This window comes from Strix aluco, chromosome 4, assembly GCF_031877795.1.
Source record: "Strix aluco isolate bStrAlu1 chromosome 4, bStrAlu1.hap1, whole genome shotgun sequence".
NCBI lineage: Eukaryota > Metazoa > Chordata > Aves > Strigiformes > Strigidae > Strix > Strix aluco.
Window position 1 is genome coordinate 92,677,262 of NC_133934.1, and position 25,103 is coordinate 92,702,364.

At 38.4% G+C, this 25,103-nt stretch overlaps 1 protein-coding gene across 7 annotated transcripts in view; it reads right to left on the reverse strand.

The window, feature by feature from the left end:
- Positions 1-25,103, reverse strand: part of SIPA1L1 (signal induced proliferation associated 1 like 1) — a 222,312-nt gene that overhangs the window by 147,463 nt on the left and 49,746 nt on the right. For all 7 annotated transcript variants that reach the window (XM_074824294.1, XM_074824293.1, XM_074824296.1 and 4 more), the window contains one exon: positions 1,828-1,924. The gene's annotated coding sequence lies outside the window, so the exon portion shown is untranslated. The remainder of the gene's footprint in view (positions 1-1,827; positions 1,925-25,103) is intronic.

Sequence of the window (25,103 nt, forward strand, 5' to 3'; positions counted from 1 at the left end):
CCACCTTCAGTAAGTATTTCAGTGGTATAACATGGTGACACCCATCAATGGAAAAATTGTTTAATTACTTGAACATTCTTTACAGAAAATATATGACAAAAAACAATCTGTGGAATCTAAATATAGCAGGGGGAAAAACTGTTCATTTACTTTCCACTAGTAAGTTAAATTAATAACTAAGAGACTGTTTGTACTTCATCAATCAAGACAGTCCTTTTTCACTGCCCATGCCCCACTACACAGTGTTGCGGATCAAAATACGTCTCTTGGGACCACAAACTTCAGAAACAAAACAAACCAAACTTTTGTATAGTGTGGTAGGAAGAAGATGGACACAACATTTTTCTCCTCTGTCTGTAACTTTGATATCTACTCAAAGAAAACCAGAATAATAACTGCATGTAAAAATCACTAAAGATGGTGCCAAGTGAAAAGGTAAGATGATTCAAGGGGAAAGACAAAGTAATTAAAAACACAGCCTTTTCCAAGGGCTCCTCCAGATCTGCCAACAAACATGTTTGTTTCCAATGTATGTCCTCTGAAGGAAGGTTTTGTTGCTACAATAAATCAAACCTCAGAGGCTAAGCAGTTCTCTGCCCACACAATGCAGCTTTGCTGACACTATTTTGGAAAAACAGATTTAAATTGACACTTTCAGTACAACATTGTCCGAAACTACTGCAACAACAACTACAGGGCAGATTCTCTCAAATAAGAAACCTATTTGTTTCTTTAGACATCCCACAGACTGATGAACTGATGTTACAAGGGAGGGGTCTTCTTTAGTAGCAATGTTTATTACACTCCTTGTCACTTCCAGACTGGACTTCCTTTGTATATCCTAGAGCATTCAATGTTTCTTCATAAACAGATCATTCAAATCTGTTCAAGTGGAAGGGGCTGTGCTTTTACCGCCTGGTTGTAAATCAGCTTAAACGGATCGAAGTCCAGATCCCAGCGCTGTTGTTCTCCCTGCAAGTATTCCATCCACCTCCCTTCAGGCAGCACTACGGCTTGCCCAACACATTGAGTTAATTCAGGAAGCTGATCCATCTGAAAACAAATCCACCCCTGCCCATCTTTGAAAAACCAACATCACTGCTCCCCATCCCTCCTCCCCCACTCCCAAAACCACACACTGCGGTTTTCCAACCTTCCTGGTATGCCTTCTCGAACCAGGTCATTACACACCTGTGACGGACTTGCATTTGATACAAGATTGAGGGCAAGGCTGCATGGGCAGAACTGCAGCATCTCACACTTGCAGGATCCTTTTTATCTTTCCACAAACTCCTTAAACATATATTATATTTCTCTGTGAAAGGATAGATCACGTACTGAAAGCCAGTCCTTTTCAAGACACAGGAACATTCCGATTAATCATCCCTTTCTTCCTTACAACACGAGTTTAGTTTCACAAGTAGATTAAGAGAAACCACCTACAAGAACTACTGTGTTTTAGAAAATGTGACAAAACCAGGCATTCTGTCACAGCCTGAACAGAGTCCAACCTGCTTTTACAAACACTTCTACAAATACCTAGGAGAAAAGGGGGAGGGAGTAGCCATCTAGTCCCCTTGCATCTCCCTCCGGAAAAAAGCTCTCACGTATAGAGGATGCATTCAGCAACAGACTGGGATACAGTCTGTCACTTGGCGGCAGGCAGCCTACTCGGGTAAGCCATCCTGGAGACCACCCCTTCTGTATTGTATGAAACACTACATGCTACCAGCAGTCACAAAGCCAGCACTGATTTTGTGGCAACTAGCACTACTCCAAAGGGTGACTGTCAGATGGTACAGAAGAAAGTGGAGCATGCACTCTTACCTATCCAAATTCCTGAGAAGGCAGGCACACACAGCTTTATCAAAAACTCCTACTGGCTGTCATGTCCAGCTTCAGATGAATCATAGCACAGTGAAACCTAGAAGCAGAAAAAACACGGGTATGAACAAAATTTCAATGGGAAACGAACAGGTGAAATCTTTTTCACAAGGTAAAGCGTATTGCAGAAATTGTGTTTTTAAGAACCCAAAAGCAACAATGAAGACTAATAAAACCCAGAAGCTATTAAGATTTTGCGGTTAACTTACTCATCTGGGAGAGCCTGCATGAGAACTGTTTCACTATAACAATTCCAACCTTTCTTTTAGCACCCTTTCTCTGAACAAAGTTATTTTCTTCCAGAACACATTCTGCCAGGCACTTGGAGATTAAACTTTTGGTTACACCTGAAAGGGGACATTTAGCAGCACTGTGGCCCATGTTTTCCCTCACTACTCAACATAAAGCCTAACATACATGTCAAACACAAGGAAGAGCAGGAGTGAGTTTCTGTAAGTCACCAACTGTAGTCCTCTAAGAAGTCTCCCAAGAGAAGCAAGGGAAAAAAGTTTCAAAGCTGGTCCTTTCTATTTACCAGGTGCCGTAATAAAATCTGCATTGTTTCAGCATTAGCCTTAACATCTGACCTCTGTGTATTGCTACAAAAGGCTTGCATCTGTAGTTGATAGGAGCTCTCTAAAATTAGACTGGGCAAACAGATGTAACCATGGAGATTTATGCTGCAGTCCCGAGAACTCTGCAGAGGCACAAGCTGAAGGTAGAGCACATACCACCAACGAATTTTTGTCCTCCTCTACTCCCACCAAGCTCACGTGTTAGAGACGTGCAGTGAATCATATCAAAGAGACGGATTAAAAACAACTCTGAGGAGACTGGAGGAGAAGACCTAGATCTCTTCTTTAACCTGGTTTTCCTCAATCCAGTTTGCTTCAAGACTACAGACGCACTTGAGCTGACATGAGGCAGAAAAGGCACTGGACAGGATGAACAGACGAGGACGGCTGCTTTCAGCTTTAATGCCAGCATAAGCTGCACATAAAACCATGGTACAAGCACTGTTTATTTTATTATAATGAACTCTGAACTTTGATACGTTGATAAGCAAATAATTTTAAGTCACCCATTGCTACTCTCCCAATAGTATTTCTAGACAGAGTTGAATAAGGTTTGAATACTTGGTGGCAAGAACATAAGCATCAACCAGAGTTCTTAAAGAAGTGCCAGACAGCATTACCAACAGAGCTCAATAATGTAATTATTGCTATCTTCCTTTAGGCAATTAAAAATATAGCTTTCAGAGTTGGTTTTTTTTTTTTTAATTGCAAGTTTAGGCTTATTTACAAAATATTGTGTAAAATTAAGACCTTGGAAAAATGAGAAGAAATCATCAAAAGAGCTGCAGTACACAAAAAAATTAATCATCTAATGCACCAAAAGCAGTTTCCAAAAGGTAGAGAGCGCTAAACTCATATTTAAAATAAGGTAGCATTCCAGGAAGAACTGCATTTTAACTTTCATATTGCCAAACTGAGCCTGACTTTCAAGTAGAATCATATTCTAATTCTGGGGTAGAAAAGTTCAATTATAACTCAGTGTAATGAAAGAAGTAAAAGGTTTAAAATCTACCTGCTTGTGATTGCTGCTGACATTTTGGCAAGTCATTTGGGCAGCAGGTAAATAAATAATTTCCACAGGTGGTGGCCTTCTGGTCAAGAAAAATCTTCCTTGTTTTCTTTAGGGTGAAATTCTTCACCTATTCAACCATTACTAACATGCATCATGATTCTAACCAAGAACTCTCCATTTTCTTTGGTGTTAAATTATAGACCTGCTGCGTAAAGACAACTTTTTTTATTTTTTTTGTAAAAGATTGCCTGTGAAGCTCAATTGTGATTGGAAAGGCCGCCTACACAGCAGAGAGAGTGAGAAAAAACACACTTGCAGAGCTGAAAAAACATTGGTGTAGGCGTACATAAGGAGGGAGGGAAGAAAGAACTTGGTTCTACTGAAAAAGGCTATTTTCCTACATCACCCTCGAAAGAACTAAAATGTGTTACTTGAAGAGAATTCAAAGAATTGTTTGCTACGTTCCAGATGTCAATATGCAGCACTACAAGATGAGGAATCCTTGCAGATTCATCCCCCTGGTTTCAGAATCTGCCACCTACCCAAGGAACGCTTCACTTCCCCCACTGCTCTGCCACATCCTGCAAAAGTTGTTTGCACAGAGCAGCGAGTCACCTGCAGAACAGCAGATCAAAGGTTTAGAGGCCTTGCATAATTAACATGAGGAAGTACTGAAATTGTAGCCACAGCCTTTTAAAAAAAAAAAAAAGAAACAGAGGGGGGAAGAGAAGGGTCTCTAGAAACACTAAGAATAACTAGCATTTATTTAGAATCTAACAGTATTTGAAACTGCTGAAAAAGCAGCTACAAGAAGTTCAGATGTTTCTTTCTCATAAACACTTTAAAAAAAAACCCAACACTTTCCTCCCTAGCTTATGCAGCCTTCAGTCCATGCATCTCCCAAGAAAAGTGAGCAGGCCTTTCAGGATGTCCTATTAACTAATCTGAATGTTCAGAAGAAGGAACACAGGTGTCAGTGGAAAATATCCTTCCCACTTTTCTTTAGGAAGGCACCACCTATACACATTATAATTTCTAAATAAAGAAGTCTACATTAAGCACACTCGTGCCATCATAAACCTATGACAATATTTTTAATAGGTCTGTTTTTTCCTTCATAATAAAAACAAAAGGCTTTTGACACACATGTGTTAGCTGATTATTACTGTAATTACTACCAGAGAAATGAAGACATGCAGGACAAGTTTCACCAATAAACTTCAACAAACATGAAATGACGCACTGCAGCAAAAAGATGCTGCTGCTGCCGCTCCCATGGCACTGGACACCAGCCTGCAACCTATTTTGTGAACCCCAGTCACAAGGAGATAGGACTTCAGCACCTAACTCCCTGGAGTGTTCACACAGGCTGGTATTTCCAAAGCCCTGTGCCTAGTAGATGACTGAAGGCTAGCATTCACAGTACTCTGCCACAACAGAGAACAGCCTAAAGAGCAGTACTCCTGAAAGGCCACCTCCAACCAAAGCTTTCACAGGGCTCTAAGTTTCATCTCCAGCCAAACATATGCTGTCACTGAAGATGCTGAATGCCAGAAACTGATAAACAACATTACTACAAAGTAGACTCCATTTTCATACATCTTTTCAACTATATGATTGTTAAGCACTAATGGCCATTACTCACACCCAGAAACACAGCTAAAACAGGATTTTGAAAAGCACCAAGTCTGATGACTTGCACAAACCTATACGGCAAGCAAAAGCAGCACACTCACAAATCACAGCTAAGCTCTTAAAATTACTCTTAAAACACAAGACAGTTGCTCCCGAAGCTCACTGAGGCACAAATTCTGGGTCAAAATGGCAGGCAGGGATGAAATATCAAAGGGAGGTTTAAAACTCATCAGCAGTAGAACCTACAGGAAAAAAAAGGATCTGAAACAATTAATATGAAATGGTGAAAAAAACCCACATAAGCAAGAAAAGATGACGTAGAAACAAGTACCAAAAAATAAAGGTGTACAAAAAGCATTAAGAATTAAAATCCCTTATTCTAGGAAAACTGGAGTTGTGTATTACGAAAGAAGGCATATAAACTCCTACTAACCTTTGAAATTATAGCCATCTTGACTTTCACCCTGTTGAATACTGAAATACTATTTCTGACACATTAATAAAGCCTCTCTACATACTCATACACGTGTAATTCTAATAAACCAAAAATGCATGAAAATATTACACAACAAATGAATCACATACATAGAATTTACATCCTAATAAAGCATATCTTCTTATGCTCGGCTTGTCAAGCTAAAGAAATTTGCTTCAAGAGTCACTGCCAAGATAATCTGATCTCATTCTTCCATGAATTTCACTTCTAGGTAAAATAAAGTTTTATTTCTTCTTAGTGAGAACAGAACAGCTCAAGGTAGTTTAGAAGGCTGCTTTTTACCTTCAGGCTCTAAGATCTCCAGCTGGACACAGGCTACTAAGGAAAGAAAAAACCCTAGAAGGGACAGAGGGCTTCTGGGATTCTCAGCTGCTGTTGACACCAAAATTCAGGGAGAATATTTACCTTTTGCTTTTCAGACACTAAGACCTTCAGGAATTTCTCAGAGATATGCTACTAACAAGGAAGAAGGCTGAACTAGTGAAACTTTTTTACCTTCTCATACCTTTTTGTAAAATAGAAGTATAGGAAGAGATTTGAAATTGAATTATACTTCGATTTTTGAACGAAGGAAGATTCAGCTCAGGGTGGGGGTGGGTCTGGGTTTTTTCATTTTGTGTGTTGGTTTTTTTCCTCTCATCAACAGTAAACTAGAAATCTGATGCAGATTTACAGCCTAATACAAGCCTTTGACATCATAATTATACAGTATCAATCAAAATTAGTAACACTGCATTTAATTAATTAACTACTTTGCTGCCCTGTCAACAGGAGTCAATTACTGTAATTCTTAGCATTTTTCTCAAAAGGGGTAATGGAACTTCATTTAACCTGAAAAGGCTTCTTCTGATGTTCCCAACATCCTTTTAGTGCAGTATGCCATAACTTTTCCTGGTTATTCACAAGCACCATGGCTTACACACTTTCACGCTGAGGCTGGTTTTTCTAGCCACATGGTGTATGACTGTAATAGCATATGAATGGGTTTGTCTACCTTGAATATAATTGTACATCCTACAAGTAAAATACCTATACCAAGAAAATACTGCTGAGTTGAAAGAGCTTCTCATCTATGAACTAGCGCTTTTGACCAGTCCTGAACTAACCGAAGTGAAACAACCATGAAAACGTGAACTTCAGAATTACTCCTGGCAACAGTAAGCACTTTAAAATAAAGAATGCAAATACTTACGTTTGAAATGGAGGAGGAAACCAACAAGTGCAAAGTCCACTTTTTTCCCCCTTAGATGAAGTAGTGACCCACGCCTTTTGCTGTCCAATATTCTCTCCTTAAAAGTTAGGTTTTCTTTTCAGAAAAGTTGTCCTATTGCTCGTTTTTCATCTTAGCTTTCTATCAGAGCTAAGCTGTAAGAGGAGGACAGGATTTTCCACTATAGAAACAGATACTGTTGCCAAGCAAAGAAATAATAATCTATGGCAGAAAATAGTGGAGGAGCAAGGATAAAGGGCAAATTCAGCAAAGAATTTGCAAATTCACAATTTGAAAGCTCATTACTTCCCCATTTTGCTCCCTTCCCCCTTCATCAGTAATTTCAATCCATTTGACTGCTGTTAAAAGAAATGAAAAACTGAGCTGGCATCCCAACTGACTTGTGTATTTGGCATTTTAAATCTGTTTGTCAATGAAAACAGAGGAAGCACCATAGAGAATATGCTGCTGTTAGGAAGCTTTCCACTGATAAGGGTTCAAAGAGCTTTGCACATAAGGTAAATATCATTAAACCAAATACAAAGAAAGGGAAATCAAGGCAAGAGAAAGAAAAGGAGTTGCTCAATGTCATCCAGCAGCCAAATGGCAATCAGAAATAATAGCTTTCCAACTTCTAGCACCCATGGCAAAGGACCATAACGACTCCTCTTTATATGAAGGCTTTCATCAGCACTTTGATGAACTGATAATACACATAATGTAAGCATCAATACATTAGCTAGACCAATTAGATGCCCATAACAAGACGACAGAGAACTGCTTAACAGTGAGCAAACTAAAAGCCATGAAAAGCCATTACTGAACTGCATCTGCACACACCAATCAACCAGTGGGTTTCCACTGGCAACAAATAAAACATGAAATCACATTTCCTCAATCTTTCACGATACACCAGCATACTGCAGAAACTTCACTACTTTACCCTTTAACCACAAAAAGTGTTTAAGCCAGAAATATCCAAATGTAGATTTTGGTTAACTGCATGTGTGCTGTGAGCACCACTTCTGTAAGGCTCCAGTCCCTTTCACAGCCACGCCAGAAACATACACCATACATCTGTCACAGAAGGAAGCTTCACAATAAAAGTTGTATAGATGTGTACTGCCCCTAAAATTCATTAAAAGAGGCCTTAACTACATCACTATAGTTTCAAAATATCCAAGAGAATAATAAAAATTCCACTCTGTTGAGCAGCATTTATTCAGACTTCAAAAGCTTTGAAACTGTGTCAAACTGAAAATCCTAGTAATCTCTAAGAAGTTTCACACTCCATAAATCATATCTTCTTCTATCCTTAATTCAAAATTCAACTACAATAAAAAGACAATTCTTCAGCTAGAAAGTTTTTTGCATATTTAACCAAACTTTTGCTCTCCTATGGTGCAATCCTTCCTTCAAGGAAAAGAAAAGTTTCAGCTACACTGCCTTATGAGATAAAGCAGAACTCATTATTTCCATCCTACTAAAACAGACAAAAGTAATTCAACATATTTTCTCCTGCTGCACCCAAGGCTTCCACTTTCAGGGGAGAAGCCTCTATTACACCTGCATTTCATGGGAACCGATAATCTGTTATTCCATAAAACACAAGCACCTTACATCTCCATCTGACTTGCTCAGGAGACCTGGCAATTTCCATTAGTGGGGGTTTCTCTATCCATTCAAGCACCTTCTAGCTCTTTGCCAGGTTAAGATAAAATTTTAAAGGGTTCTTTGCCTGTTTCCCCAGGAAAATTACAAAGTGTTTTGTAGTCTTCTCAGTAGATAGCTTATTTATCCACATTATTCTGTTCTATAAACAATGTTTCACAGTCATCCTCTTGGTCATGCAACTCTTCAGGAAAGAAATAAAACATTTTTCTGTCTGCTTAGACAGCATCAATATTATTACAGCTTATATAAAAAAAGTTTTGTAAAGAATTTATTGAAAACAGGCACAGTCTAGCAATTTGACCACGTCTAAGAGCTCTGCATAATTCAAACAAGCAATTTTACTTGTCTGTTCTGCAATTTTCCCATTAATGAAAATAATATTTACTTCACAGGGGTCAGAACGATTAATTTCCATGAAAAGCTTGAATCTGAAACAGAGGGTAATTTGATAGATCTCTGAGGAGAGAGGGTGAAGAAAAAACAAATTAGATTTTATATTAATTTTCAAATGAGAAAATATTTGAGTTGCAGCAGAACCAGCTACTTTTGCGTTTCCAAGAATATTAGCAAAATTACACACAATAAAGAAAATTCAATGTTAATATAATTTCTCCCAAACTACATGCCCAGCCATGAACAGTAGCAGACTCTTCGACACCAGATTTTTATCTGAACAGACAAGTTTTGGAATCTGCCTTGATTCTTATCCATTCCAAAGTTGCTGCAATATCACTAATAAAATAAGATGTAACATCTTGAGAACTCGGAGCTCATTTATATGTGGGAAGAAAGAGAAGACAGTCGCAGAACACTCTGAACGTATCACTTTTAATAAACCCAAACCAAAAGAGAAATGTAAGAAAGTACCTTGTGAATCCAGAGACGATTAATATAGCTAACTATTAAGGATTCATGAAAATCTATTCCCAGCTTCAACTGTTCAACTCAAGGCCAGAAAAATTACCCAGTCCACATCAATGCGCTACATAATTATTCAAACACTGTTCTTAACGTGGTCTCACTATTACAGAACCATTTGCACCCAGACTGAGCAGCTATAGCTAGCTGAGAACCTGGTCCACACCTTTTCTTCTTTTGTTAAAAATAAAGTGATTTTGAATGTCTGGCTCTCAGCAGAAGAAGCCCTTATTTATCAGTAAATATACAGAAGTATGAATTCACAAATACATACTTTTCCTGCTTTTTTTAGTATAAGCAGCACTGAGAAACCAGGCTACTTCAGGTAGATTACTTTGGGTATTTTGAATTAATTTCTGCAGTATGCTCAATAGAGAGCAAAGAGTCTTAAGAAAAGTGATCTTTCTCAGAGCAAGTATCTGATGGGCAGCACATTGTACAATACACACCACCTTGACACTGACTCTGACACTAGATACATCACCTCTAAAAGTACCATGGTCTGAAGGCAAACGAGTAATTACAAGATACAAGATTGAAATCAAGTTAGGACACGGAGATATAAGGAAGTCAGGGAGGTTTTTTGCTCCTATTTTTGGCAGGGGGGGAGGCTGAAATAACATATTTGTATATCTACAAATGCTGCAGTTAAAACATTTTGTAACTAATAGCCTTGGTTACAGAGAAGAATACACTGTTGAACGACTCATGATTTTAACAGGAATACCAAAAAACTAGACACCCTTGTTCCTAAAGAAACTGCAATTCTAGGAAAGAAACTAAAGAAAAATGTTAATATGAGAAAATAGATTATGAAGAAATAAAACAGCAAGGTTATCCATTCTTAATGAAATACATGAAACATCCCCATGTTGCCACAAACAGATTCTACACTTCAGTAAGTATTCATTAGCATTGGGGAAAAACACAACCTAGAAGTACCAGAGCAGAAAAAAGTGACTTAATATAATGCTGTAGCATAAAATGTGATAACATAGGTTTTGTTGGGGTTTTTTTTTGTTTGTTTAGATGAAGAAAACTGAGCTTACTTCTATCTTACAAAAGACATTCTTTACAGAAAGGTTCACTAATGTTAGTAACTGCAAACCTGCAGCACCAGACCAATGTAATCCAAAAGCAATTACAAAAGTTGCAGAAGCTACAGATGTCAAAGAATGCAAAACTAAAAAGGGTGTGTGGTGGGCATAACGTTAGCAATTAGAGAGGCCAGTAAATAATGTATTTTTTTTTCCCCAAGCCACAGAACCACAGTGGAGGAGGCATGACACCTCTGCCAGCTGCAGCACTCCTCCAGAAGGCAGCCATGGTGTTTTCGGCAGCTCAGCTATGGTCACAGCAGAAGCACCCGACTCACCTACCACACTATCCACATGCGTTTTTTAATCAAATACATTCTGTACACCAGAGATTTCCATTAAAGAGGCGAAAATTGTCAATTCTTACGCCAAGCTAAAAAGTTCAAGTGTAAAAGGAGAATCAGTAACAAAAGTACAAGACCTGTACACATTGCAAACCAACATTTCTTTTTAAGCAAATTTCACAATCCAAATAGCATCTTCTGCTTTAGTCCATTTGCGTCATTGTCCATCACAGTCAAGAATACACAGTAACAAATTCTTCACCTGCTTCCCTATATCCTTTAGGGCACAACATGACTACTCTTCTAAATAAAAGCCTTGAGAAAAGCCTGTTCCAGTGATTCATTCAAACAAACATGCCAGCAAAGGTTTACAAATCACCAGTTGAATGTAAAAATAAATAGTGAATATAAATCTTGAGGGGAAAAAATTAACACATTGTTCTTTAGTTATTAATAAAAATATTTGTCCATTCATATGAGATAACCAAATTGTTGCACAGCTCAGTGAGCTATACTAACAGGAGAGCTAGAAATCAGCACTATTAGGTAGAAGTTATGGACTCCACATGACACGTCATTCTTTTGAATATGTAGATATAGGAACATGTCTTTAGCAAGAAAAAAAAAAATGGGCTATTCTCTTACATTAAATAAGAACAAACAAATCCGGTGACAAGTAATCATTCTGAGATACTGTCCACATCATTCCTAACTAAAAAAACTTGCATAAATGCCTCCAGTGAAACCCATCAAGCTTTATTTAAAATTTTTCAACTTCAAGGCTAGCTTTAAAACTCACTGTCTTGAGAACACACAGACAAAGCTGCAAACGGTTTCACAAATAGAAAAATACTTCACAGAAAAGACCGTCTCAGCTGTATTGTGGCTATTTGAATTACCTAACAGCAGATTTAAAAATCTGTAGGGTTATTATACGATGTCACTGACAGTGTCTACAAGGAGCCTAAGGCAGGCGTTAAATTATTTTTATTTAATCCTAACAATATGACAATGTCATTGCTACACATGCATAATGGTTAGCTTCCAACTGGGATTAGGAAAAGCATGGGAAAGAAAACATTAGTTAATGCATCACATGGAATTCAAACAATCTCGAGCAGGAACGTGGGGCACAAGCACAACGTTAACAAATCCTCCTTAAAAAAAACCCAGCCATACCATAAGCGGCAGCTGATTTCAGAAACAATCTATTAAGGCCGTACAAGGCCAGTCAAACCCATTATAAAGTATGCACGTGCTGCTGGTGGGGGAGAGGTCCCTTCCCCCGTTCTTTGGAAGTGTTGGTTTTTGGCAGGATTGATCCCTCGCTTCAGTCCACCCTGCAGCTGCACACATCTGTAAATGGAGGAAGTAGGAAGGAGCAGCTGAGTCAGAGCAGAGGGAGGACAAGAGCAAGATGCACCCTTCCAAGGGCTGCACGGGCTTGTGCCAGGCTGGTGTGGCTGCACCTCTGCACCCCGAGCTTCCAAGGCGAAAAATTCTCAATTTTGCTAGGAAAATACAGATCCCATCCAATACTGCTACAGCAGCAATTTTCAAGAGAGATGGCTGAGCTCTGAAACACCCAAATGAAAAAAATCTCATCTCATTGGCTTTACGAGTTACCCCAGACAACTATTCATCATTTTGAAGAAAAAAAACACACCTCAATTTTAGCTAAAATACTAATTTTATCAGGTACAAGAAAGCTTAAAATCTGTCAATACACTCCACAGTTAGGTTCAGATGTAGTTTGACTCTTATTCCAAGAGATGCAGCAGAAGCATTTGAAAAAAATGCAGCAGATGTAGTTACCACACATGGCACAGTTTCCTTTTTTAGCATGACTGATGTAAGGGGAATTGAAGATGAGCTTCTACAGTCCTGATGTCCCATCGATAGGAGACAAATCAAATAAGCTCAGACTGATGCACTCTGTTAATGGATCTTCTCCTGACCTGTGGCAAGTAATCTCATAATTCAAATGTAAAACTGCTCTGCTGAACTAGTTTTTAAGAAAGGTCATAAATGGTTATCTAGCAATTACATACAACAATTTGCTGCCCAGTTTCAAATGCTCAGAGAACACAGCATTATTGGCACGTTATACCAAAAGGGGTTTAAAATCCAGAACAGAGAGATCCACTGTCCCATATATCACTTCAGTGATTGGTAGCTTTGATTTGGTAAAGGTCTTTTCTTGACAAAGGAATGTTTCCAAATCTAAGGACATGTATTTTTATGCTATTTCAGAGGGTACCACATGCTTCGCAAGATAAGGACTTCCCCATCACCAGGGTCTCAACCACCACAGCCACATAAAGCCGAAGTGTTAAGAAAACAGCACTCCACTGCACAGGGAAAACACCACACAGCAAACCCATACTCAGCACAGGATTGCAATTACCATGTTCATAACAGCACTCTAAGATGCACAGATTTTTAACACATTTCTAAGAATTGTACAAACATTATCTCCAGACAGATTGGTTGCACGCTGCATACCCAAAATAGCTGGTAAGATACCCTAGAAAAGCTGTCAATAACAACACAAAGTTTACGCCAGAGGAGAAGGAACTCCTGTCACGCTGGTCATTCAGTTCTTTCTTTACAGTGCAACAGGGTCTTGATTTATGGACTCAGGTTGCTTTCAAACACAAACATCCCTTGATCATAAGTATTCCTCACAGTTCTCTGGCTTTCTGAAATATTTTTATCAGTGAAGCATAAGTAACAGTTCCTTTCCTCCCATCTAGACTCAACACATGAAAAACTCTCCTATCACCAACCTCACCCAAAACCCCACCTGTTATTTGAGTGCCCTTCTCTGGAGGGAAGTGTTTGCTTTTACCCAGAATGCTCCTTGCAATCCCTGCACTGGGCAGCAGGCTGCAAACACAGTTCCACTAAGGAGAGGACAGGAATATCAACACTGCACAAGGCTCCGAAGGAAAACTACCTTCACCAAACCATGCTGCCAGCCAGGATCGTGTGTGCTCACAGATTTGGTGCTTTGCTGCTCTTCTCACTCAAGCACATCACTTAGTTTTGTGTTATACAAGTTACAAAAAATAAGTCTTCCTATGTTGCAAATCAAATCTTAACTAACTGCACATGGTAATTAAAGGAAAACTGTTAGAGCCCATACAGAAGGACCATTTCAGGAAAAATAAATAGCTGTAATTATGAACATCAGGCATAAATAAATTTAACTAAAACAAAGTAGTACTCCTTCAAAATAAAGGTAATTTAAAACAACAAAAAATCCTTCAGATGAGTGGTGTCACCATGCAAAACAACTCCTGAAACCCTTCTGCCCTGCAGCAGGCAGGGAGAGGAAGCACCAAAGACACCAGTGAGGTCCTGGGGTGATCTTATTTAAGTAAAACCAAGGTAAACTCCGTTCCACGGCAGTTCACACCAAGAAAAAACATGCTTAGTGTAATGGCAGACTAATTTGGCTATACAGTAATGAACACAAAATAAATCTAGCTACTGAGAGAATATGATAGGAACTCTCCTCTTCGAAACTGTCTACCAGCAAGCATGTGCTGTGTTTACAACTAATTTTGCACCAATTAAAATTCTGATTCATATTCATGAATTTGCCAACAGTTGTGCCTAGATCTGGAAGGAAAGGGGAAGAAATGGGAGAACAGCAAGATGCCAAACCCCTTACTTGAAGAAATTACTGGCTAAAGCCAGTGTTTTTATAAACTTTTTATGGACTTCAGAAAGTTTATAAGTGTCCTTATATTTGAGAAATAAAACCTAAGGCTTTCAAACAATATACCTTTAACTATAGTTGTTATTATTTTCTTAATCATGCTTATATTCACAGCACAAATACCACACTTCAGGACTCAAAGGGATTTTTTTTGCAGCTGTATTTTTTTAGGTTCATTTCACAAGACATCTGTTTCTCAGAAAGCACATACATAATGGGATATCTGCCTTAAAACACACTCTGAAGTAAAAGGTTCTACCTCCTTTCTCCTTCCTTTCAGGCCTTAGATGGCAGATGGTCAAGAGGATGTTTATAGTAATAGAGGATGTTTATCAACCAGCCTTCACAGGTTGACAAGGCTGGTGCCTTAATGAAAACATCTGACAATGCCTTTTAGCAATCAAAGTATTGAATGTGTGATGCATTCAAATAATTGTTAAAAAACACTTGGAAAATACTAATCCTGAACTCACATCTGCAAAGCTGCCTTCTTACAGCTATGTGGATCTAAATCCCCAAAATGCAACCTTCACTCAACCTCTGACATATTTAAGCATTACTTTAATCCAGAGTAAATCTCAACAACACTCATGGAGCAAACAGTCCCCAGTGTCTTACAGGATTGAGAATGAAATACTTACAAATTCTTTGCTTTCTTCATATTGCAATTTTAATTAAACATCCTTTTTCTTTTGAAGACAGAAAGTGAAAGTTTGGTAGACTGATTAACCAGGTCACAGTCAGACTTGCATAAACTACCATGCTAAAAGCTATACTAGCATACTGGATTTGCATGGGTTACAGAAGACATTGTTTATTACAGGTCAGGACTAATCCATATTCTATGTATAACTTACTTCAAGCATTCCTCCTTATGGCCCTTTTGTGAAACAAGAATTATGCTATTTCAGAGAGACATAACCAAGGTAGGCGGGCTGAGGGTCAGAAGGTCTCAGACACGCTCAGCCCCCTCAGGGACCCCTCAAGGCAGCCAACCCACACACAGCTCTGGACCATACACTTCCACACATGAGAGTTAACTGTCACCACTATGGAATCGTACTCCATTTCGCGCTTCTGCATTTTAACAAGATTTCAGCTGGTCCTCCAATTACTTACTACTGGAAAAGGATCATCTTTTAAAACAAACACAAACCAACCCAAAAACCCTGAACCAACCCACCACACACTAAGGTCTGACTGCCCAAAATGACAGACACTTGCTTAACAAAGCACTTGAACATATACATCCAAGTGACACACAAAATCCTACTTTTGCCCTTCAGGGTTAAACTGTCAGAGGGTAATGCCATGCTTATGTCAGTCTTGAGGAAGCAGGAGCTACAGAGGACAGGATTCCTGGCTTTTCCCACCTTCTCAGTCTTTTCACATGCTGTCACCAACAGCCAGCTGGTGACGTGGTGAACCAGATCAAAAGAGCCAACTCAACTGGAACCTGAAATGTCTTCTTCAGCAGGTTAGCTTTAACAAAAAGCAATTTCCAGTCGAGTTTGCTGAATAGTTACCAGAATGCCCATGCTAGCAAAAGGCTACATGGGAAAGTGCAGAGCAGTACAAGACCACAGTTTTTCACAGTAACTGAGTCAACTCAGGCTGGATTAAAATTGCCTGGAGAGCTACTATATTAATCATCTACAGGGGAACTACAATATTAATCATCTACATTTCCACAAGTCACCTTCCAAAGCTTCTGTTCCTGTTGAGAATTTTCATTATCTTCTGCCCAACAACACGTAAACCAGGAAATCGGATCTGGTTTTCAAACAAGATTCTCTTCCATCACACCACCAGGTACAGCAGAGTCTAATTCAGCACATCCAAAACACAGCCATTAAACCAGAGCCTAATAAAAGTATGTCTCACACAGATCAAGGGGACCATGAGCCACATGAAACAATACAGACACTGCTAGTTGAAACTTCACAAGGGTGCTTGCAGTACTGGCTGTAAAGGATAAGTAAGCATTTCTCAGACTTGAGACAGTGCAATTGATTTCCCCCCCGTGTACTTATTTTTCTTTAAATCAGTAGATCCAAGTCCTGTAACATATGAACTAAGACTTACTGTGCATCGAGCTGACCATTCACAAAGTGACTGCTCACAAAACTGTCTAAAGACTTTCACCTTTAGAAGATGTTAAACTATATTTTAGCTCCTAAAAACACCCCAGTATTAATTTATAAAATATTTATGTACATGAATTAAATTACTATAAATCTAAAAAGAAACTTCTAAATAACTTCTAAACCTAAGATACTTCTAAAAGAAAAATACCATATATGGAAAGCCATGAAATAATGGTGTTGTGTTCAGCAACATTCAAATTAGATTATAAGCATAATTGCCACATGTATACAGCATACTAATTGTAAATATCTAATATATTTAGATATAGGGCTCTAGGGAACAAATTCATGTTTTTAAAACAAGGGAAATCAAAAGAGTATTAAGGATTCTTAATTGTCTGTGACCTAGCAAGGATAACTAGTATACTTCTCACTGGGTATCATTCTTACTGATTGAAATACCAGTAATTTCCCTGTAGACCAAAGCAGATCTCATCAAATGACTAGTATGCCCTGAAGAGGCCATAAATTAATAATGGTATGCAGTGACTTGATACTGTATGGGGGGGAGGAACAACGTGGAAAAAGAATACCCATGATCTCAACAAATTGCAATTTGCTTCTGAACAGTATGCTATCACCAATTTCACCGGCAATAGACAGATGAAACAGGTAAATGACTTGCAGACTCCCATGTCAAGATCTTAAAAAGAAAGCTTCCATGCAAGCTACATCATGTCAACGCCCTAGTATCTAGAAGACATCATTAGCTCTGAAGTTAGTGACAGCAAGTTACATCTTTTAAAGAGTAACTTGGCTTTACAAAGGGAAGTAAATTTCAAGCCCTGCAATATAATGAATTGAGAGCACAGCTGCTGCAGTACAATGACAGAGAAGGCCACCTAAGCTGCAGATACACTTTACAGGGAACCAGAAATCTGAAATCTGTTCCACAGATCAAAATACATACACATACAGACACCTGTACAGTTCTATACTCATCTGTGCTCCTAAAGAGAACAATAGATGACTAAAGACAAAAGCAGGTATGCAAAAAAACAATCAGCAAAAAAGCAATGTTTCCATATTTCAAAGTTATGGCAGTACAGGATTGAGTTTCACAAGCATTTGAAAACATTCTGTAAGTACACTCAATAAGAAGGCTCACATCAGCAAAACCATTACTTACACTTGAGAAGTGACATGTATTTGAAGGAACTTGACTGTCATGCACCAAAACAGAGTATGATGGGTTTAGTTAAGAGAACTATTGGTGATTCAGAAGACCAAAAGACATACCAGGACACCACAAACACTATGCATGTGAAGAAAATGCCGTATTTGTTAACTAGATGCAGTCACAGGAAAAGACCTGGAAGCGTGGCTTACATGGAGAAGAGCCTCCCAAAGAATAGGTTATGAAAGCTAAGAGGCCTCAGAAAAATCCTTCAGACTCCTGCACTACCTTACTCCAATGTCATGTGCTCAGAGCATCTCATTCCAGCAGATCTGGCCAGAACAGAGGACTGGATTCCAGGAAACAGGCAGGGATTGTACACCATTTGGACAGAGGGGGCACTCTGGGGCATATTAACGTAAGAGCTGCTTTTAAGAAGTGATCTATGTAGAAACAGGGCATTAAAGATACTAAAAAATCTCACCATTGTGATAAAGTTACTAGTCCAGAGTGATCAAGGAAAAAAAAAGTATTTTAGGTGCAAAGACTGTAACATATATAAACCAAATTGACCTTTAGATCTTTAAGTTTTTCCTACTTTATCGCTTATACTTTTTTAACACCTTTTTCCAAATGTTTCATATCCAGTATTTGCTTTGTTCTGTTTTAAGGGCAACAAATGCAGGGAGTTACATTAAGGACCTGTACAGGCCGCAAGAAGATACCAGATGAACTTTGTAAACTCAAATACAAACTATGCCAAAGAGATTCACGTATGATCTAGTTGCAGGCTGTTGGCAAGAAGAATGCTTGGCCTTCATGGCGAGATAGATGCTGCAGGTCAGCGGTGGTCTCAGTTCTCGCTGGAGGTGAAGCACTCAGTACATCTTGTAGGAAGAGCAATATCTAATTTCACTGTTCTGGAACAACGATGTTTCTTTTATATAGCTTTTGCTGCTTACATTTGTAAACCCAGAAATAAATATGTTCACACACAAGACATTGATAAGTCAGTCCAGAAGTGGTGGATATTTGCATTTCAGCTGCCCTAGACATTTCATTCAGAGCTCTCATTTGCACCCTACTGCATCCCATGTGGCCACTGCTGCCCAAGCCATTTATAGTTAACCAAGCTATTCTCACCACCTTTCAAACTGTGGGTTGGTCAACTATCAGTTCACCGCTGATAAAAATCAAGTTTCTTCCTACATTATTCTACTTCTCACAACCGAAGAAATTATAAAGGGGCTTTTTTTATATACATAACTGAATCGATATTACATTGACTTAAATCTATGCTCATTTCTAGTTTTACCAGATTTCCTCAAATGTAAATAAAATGCACACTGCCATCTTCCTTTTTACCTACAGAATAAAATAGAAACATTCCGTAAGTGACTGATTTTTGGAGGGCATTGCAGGACACCGTTGCAGCTCATTTATAGTGGCTTTTTCATTTGGGGGAGATGAAAAAAGGGAAATAATTATTTGAATTCTCATGCAATACAATCAATTTTACTCAAACATGCATTAACACAGGCATTACTCTCACATTAAGGAAAGAGGCTAACTATCAACAAAAAGTTAAGTCACACAACGTTATTTTAGCATCAGGCTGATAGTGTCATTGTTATCTTTAATCAGAAATCTAAAAATCATACCAATTCAAAATGCATCCTTCTGCCATGCAGATAAAACAACAGATAATATTCCTAACCCCAAGCTCCAAACAAAAAGGCATTAGAGTAGCGGGTAATCATGGTCTTTCTCCCACAGGCTAAGCAGAAATATCCTACAACTAAAACAAAATATTAGAATCATAGCAGCAAATTTGGTGGACTTTGCAAGTGCCACAGTCTGATGTCAGATTCAGACTACAGGAACTGCATGTATAAGGTATGAATACATTAAAGCCTGAAGGAATTGGACAGAGAAAGCAAACAAAAGTATTGTTTGTAATGATGCAGAGATAATTGGGGAATTCCAGTAGACAACAGTAGTTAAAATATAAAGTTACAAGCAACCACACATATACTTTACTCAACATAACCGGAATCCCATGTTACCAGGCATGCCACCCTGCCTGGCTTTATACATCTGCAGCAAGGCAAAGGCTGCATTTACCAAAATTACTTTTAGTTGTATAACACTGACATCCATGTCTCTCAAGCTTTATGCCTACCACATGCTGATCTTGCCATTACCAACCAATCCACTGGCAGGAATAATGCATTGCAAGCCAAGCAGGAATTTGGGAACACCAACTTAAACATGTAACAGAGGAAAGAGACAAGAAGTGCATAGAAACAATCCTGCAAACCAAGCTCAAGGAAAAAGAATCTTATCCAGTCTCAAGGGGAATGCTAGAGTTTAGAGATGATGTATTCGTACATTGTAATGTTTCTATAAATACCATTCTTCTGATCTAAGTGTCTGATCTTTCTTTCCCTCCAACTTATACGTGCTGTCACCTTAAGAGGTACTCCGAGCACAGAGAAAAGAGGACAAACCTGAAAAAAGCAGGTTAAATTGGAGCAAGTTGTGAAACATGAAGACAGCTACTTGCTACATAAGTGTGAAGACTAAATCGTAGATAAGTCCTCCTGCTTTTAAGAAAGTGCTCGTAAGAGGTACGCCCCAAGAAACAACCACCACTTTAACATGTGACCTTTATAAAAGGTTGGATTTCCAGATCTCATGAGAAAGGGATAAGGGAAGAAGCTTTGCACTGAACTTCTGAAATAGGCAAACAACAACAAGAATTACACAGCATTCATGTGTAAATATAAATTAAAGGCTGTTGCAGGTTTTTGGCTTTTGTGGCTGGAAGAACTGGTCACTCAGCTTATGCCAGATTAAAATTAAATAAAAGCTTCAGGTACAGATAACACCTGCTTTGCAATGAGGGAAGCCAGTGCCCCAAGAGGCTTGCCAGTTTTCTTCTTCTCAATAATGTCTCAAAACCAGAAGAGAACACGGGGTACTCAGTACTCAAACTGGCTTCTAGAAATAAGACAAATTCAGGTTATTTTTTACCTCTGAAACCTTAGGTAACAATGCTACTTAACCTTTGACCAACTACTACTTTAAAACATAATAAAACTCAAATTAAAAAAACAAAACCAAAAAACAGACCCTTGCAATGCTTGTGAGTAATTTCACTTACGGGAATATTCTTGCTGAAATTAACAAATTAAGTGCCCTCATGTTGTTACAATCAGGAACTAACACTATCCTCAAGGCAGATACCTTTTCTTTGACAAAAAATGAACTTTAAGTAACTTCTCCAGGATCTTAAAATGAATCAGTTGGGGAAAAACAACAAAAAAATCAAAAATGGAACAAATTCTTGCAATATTCATCTACTCATCCATTTGTCTTCCTCATTCATTCTAAGCAAATCTTAAAGGTGACCATAAAATTATCGTATTGGGGTTTGAACCCGTAAGTATGCCCTAAGTAAAAAACAGCCCAAACCCCTCCCAAAAAAACCCTGTAAATCAATAGTAAGCAAAAAGATGTATACCTGACTTGAGAAAACTCTCATGAAGTTTTATTTTGCAAACCTGGTCACAGATGTTGTCTGGCGTACCTTTAACACATTCATTCATTCCTAGCTATTTCTTGCTTTTAATTCTAGTTAAGCTTTGCTGTTGACTGTTAAGATAAAATAAAATTTCTGCTAAACTGTGTAAAATGGAAAACACTTTAAAACAGAGTAATTTTTTTTCCTGTTTCATCGAAGGAAAGCATCTTTGGTTTGGGGCAGCCCTAAATAATTAGAATATTACAGAAAATTAGGAATTTAGAACAACTTCCAGATACTCTAGCTCAGGAAATTCTGCCTATTCTCAAAGAAAAAACGTTGCTATTTTATAGCTAGAAATTAGATACTTCCAAGGTGAGTTTTTCCTCTTTTCTCCAACACTGCTTACATTCTACTAACACAATGGTATTTACCTGACAAGAAGCAGTATCAGAGATGCAGCCAAAAGGGTATTTGCAGGACAGAGAAAGTCACATTCACAAAATTAACTATTTCAGGTAAACAGCAATGCATAAACAGGAGTATGCAAGAAATAAAATAAATATATTTATCAGCAACTACACTGCAATGTTGCTTCTGCATAAGCACTATCATGGAATATACAATCACCCGTTCTTCAGCACTAATGAACTCTATAAAATACATTAAAAAATATTCCCAGGGTGTCCCAATTCTGTACACAGGCAGAGATTGCACAAGTAGTCTATACAAATCTTAACATTCTGTAGTAGGATTCAAACTGGTGAATCTATCGGAAAAACATCATCTGTAAGAAGATACCTTGCACGTAACCTTTCCATATTTTTACACTGTTTCTTTAAACCTAGAGCAGGAATGCAAAGTTTGTTTTTACTTGAAAGTGTATTTTCAATATAATCTGCCTCCAAATTTGAAATACTAAAGGAGAAATGCAATACACTGATTTTAGCTACTTTAAATAAAGCATTGGTGGAAAATCCTGTCCCAATCCTACTTCTTAATTAAAAAAACGCACAAAACAAAACAAAATCTCGGGCACGTTGCCTAGTTTTTCCTTCATAAGCATCAAGTTTTTGGGAAAAAAATATTAGTAAGCAAACAAATTGCAAATGAAAAGTTCACAATGCAGTCCAAGGAAAATATCACCCTGTCTAAAAAACAGTGTATGGTAGGTCTTTCATGAGAGGCTGAAACCCTCTAACTTGTTTTGCCAATATAAAAGAGCTCTTTTATAACTGTTAACCGACAAATGAAGCAAGGAACATCTCTTCATATCCCCATCCAAATCTCTCATGGTTGACCTGAGAAATCCACTAGCTATACCAGGTCAAATGAGCAGCACTCTTTGTTGCTTGAAAACAACTTTCACATGCCTCTCAAGAAAGATTAAATTTATCAGTAAAAAGCTCATTTTCAATGATGCCATGCTGCTTTAGGTCCCAGGTGTACGCTCAGAGATAAGTATAGGTCCACTAGTGTGGCATAAGAAGGGCTAATGCAGCCCCACTGGGATCACCAGGGCAGCTATTCGCTCTGGCTCATGTATGCACAGCTGCACCTCTCCCTCTTCTCTCTCAGCTGGCAGCTACACCCAGTATAAATAAGATTCAGCTGAATGCCACTGTATTTCAGGTTTGGGTTTGCCTTCCCCCCCCCCCCCCCCCCGATACTTGATTCCAGATTTTGCATTTGTGGAAGATAACTGCAGTTTCCTTTTCCATGCTATGGTCCAGGAAGCTAAGGGTAAAAACAGATGAGCTAGGAGATAGTCTTCTATTCTAAGATAAACTAATGAAACATCATGAGTAGGAGTTATAAACCCCCGATTCTCCTTCAGCATACACCCTGGGTGTGTCCATCACATCAGTCAGACTTGGCACTCCCTATGGTTGCAGTTCTGATCTGAAATTCAAGAGAAAAATTGTTGTGGTCGGACAAAAGTGAGGCAACAGAGACTGCCATACTCATTTTTCTCGCCTCACCCTTAGAAGATTTTTGGAGCAATGACAGAGCTGTAGGAAGTGTGCATGAGTGCTCCTAACTGCACCAGGGGAAGTTCCCTCTGGTATGTCCCACAAATGGAAGACACAAGGCACGCTCAGACAGATCTCATATTAATTGTTTTTGTATATTCAGGCCTTGATTCTCAAATAGCCAGAATCTCATTCAAGTCATACCCTGTCAGTTAGCATGGAAACTATTCACAGTATGTTTCAGAGTAAACAGGTAAGTCACTGAAATCATCATGTTCCTTGAGATTGTCATGCATTTCAAATTCCCTTCCTGTTTATTACAAAAAGCAAACAGGTAAGAGAGATAGATAAATATAACTGTTTGACCACAAACCAACCCATGCCCGGCTATCAAGTGTCTGTATCTCACTCCCCTTTTAGAAAGGAAACAGATCTCTCTCACAATGGAGATCTAAATACATGTTGAAAGATGACTGCCGTGGTCCTTCTAACATCCTTCACATCAAAGTACTTAAATCAGTATCTACGTAAGAATTCTAGTTATTAAACTACAAAAATGCAGGTAATAGAAATACGACAATAGATTGGGATTGCAATAACTCGAAAAGTGGGCTAGTTAGTGCAGAAAACTAGCCTGAAGCCTCCACCAACTGCAGATTCTTTCCATGCACCATCATACCATGGATGATTTTAACTCTGGTATCACTTGGAATTTTGTCCCTAATTCAAAGAAATCCTGCTCTTGTCCATTTAGGAATAACCCAGAATGGGACCTTATTTTGTTCATACTCACAGTACTATGACCATTCTGCTGTACTATTGTAGTTTGCTGCCTTTTGCATGCATTTCTGCAACCCTCCGAAGAAGCCTTACAGAGCAGTCTCTATTCCCACCTATGCTATTGCATTGTTCTATCCCTTATAAAGGATAGTAAGTAAGAAAACACATCTGGGAAAAAAGAACATGTAGACCGCAGAGGAAACATCAACAAAATATGCCTTTCACTGAAAAGAATCACAAAGTGCTTAAATGTGACTGAACTCATTTAGAAAAGGAGCTACAATAAAGCCAACTTTTAAGGCATACAGACAAACTGAGGTTGGATATACTAAAGAAAAGGGGTGGAGCTTTCCTGTTTTGGTCTTGAAGACCCTCAAACAACTTAAGTCATATGGTGTTTAATCAGATACTTCACAAAACTGTCCGTGAACCAACAGGTCAGTCTAGCCCCCAACCCCAGCACATCTATAAATGTTTAAGTGTTTTAATGCTATTATCAACCAAACTTTAGCCCACAAAATAAATAATCCGCAGACCAAACATACAACCTATCCATAAAAAAAAACAAGGCAGAAAATTTTGAAATGCAAGTACACAAATATGTGTCTCCATGAGAGACAGGGACATTCTATAATGAGGATACCCCAGGGTAGCCCCTCACAAGAGACCTAAAATTATTATTTGCAATTGCTTCCATTTGCACTTCAGAACCTGAAGATTTCTGAATATTTCCTAGAAAGAAGTTTTGCCAAAATGGGAAATCCAATGCAATGGCTTTATTTTAAGGTGCATCTCAATTGAAAAACTGACAAGAACACCCTGAAATTAACACACATTTTCTCAAGGAGAAAAAAAAAAAATTAAAATTTGCACATTTCTTTTTCAATGGCATATCTGACACTAACATGAAGGACTGCAAGAAGTCTTGACAGTAAAAACCTCACTGAAAAAAGAGGGACGAATCAACAGTTTGAGAACTGCCACATTTGGAAAGTGACAGAAAACACCTCTTATAGAAGAAAAAAAGAAAAAGAAAACTGAAGACTAT